A 232-nucleotide genomic window follows, 5' to 3' on the forward strand; every position below is an offset into this window, starting at 1 on the left:
AGGATACCCAGTCCTCCTTCGCTCCTTGGGAGAAACGAAAATTCGGAATGAGTTGGATATGGGTTGCGCCCCGTTCGTGTTTTCGACTCAGGACAGACTTGTTCAGCATTGACTGCTACCTCTTTACGACAGAGGGTGGAATCGACACGTGCCGTGTACAGTGCCACAGGCGATACAAGACCATCGTTTGCGCTAACAGTAGCCGACCGCAAAGAGTCCTAGCCCGTCGGTA

This window comes from Plasmopara halstedii (assembly GCF_900000015.1).
Source record: "Plasmopara halstedii genome assembly, contig: Scaffold_444, whole genome shotgun sequence".
Taxonomy (NCBI): Eukaryota; Oomycota; class Peronosporomycetes; order Peronosporales; family Peronosporaceae; genus Plasmopara; species Plasmopara halstedii.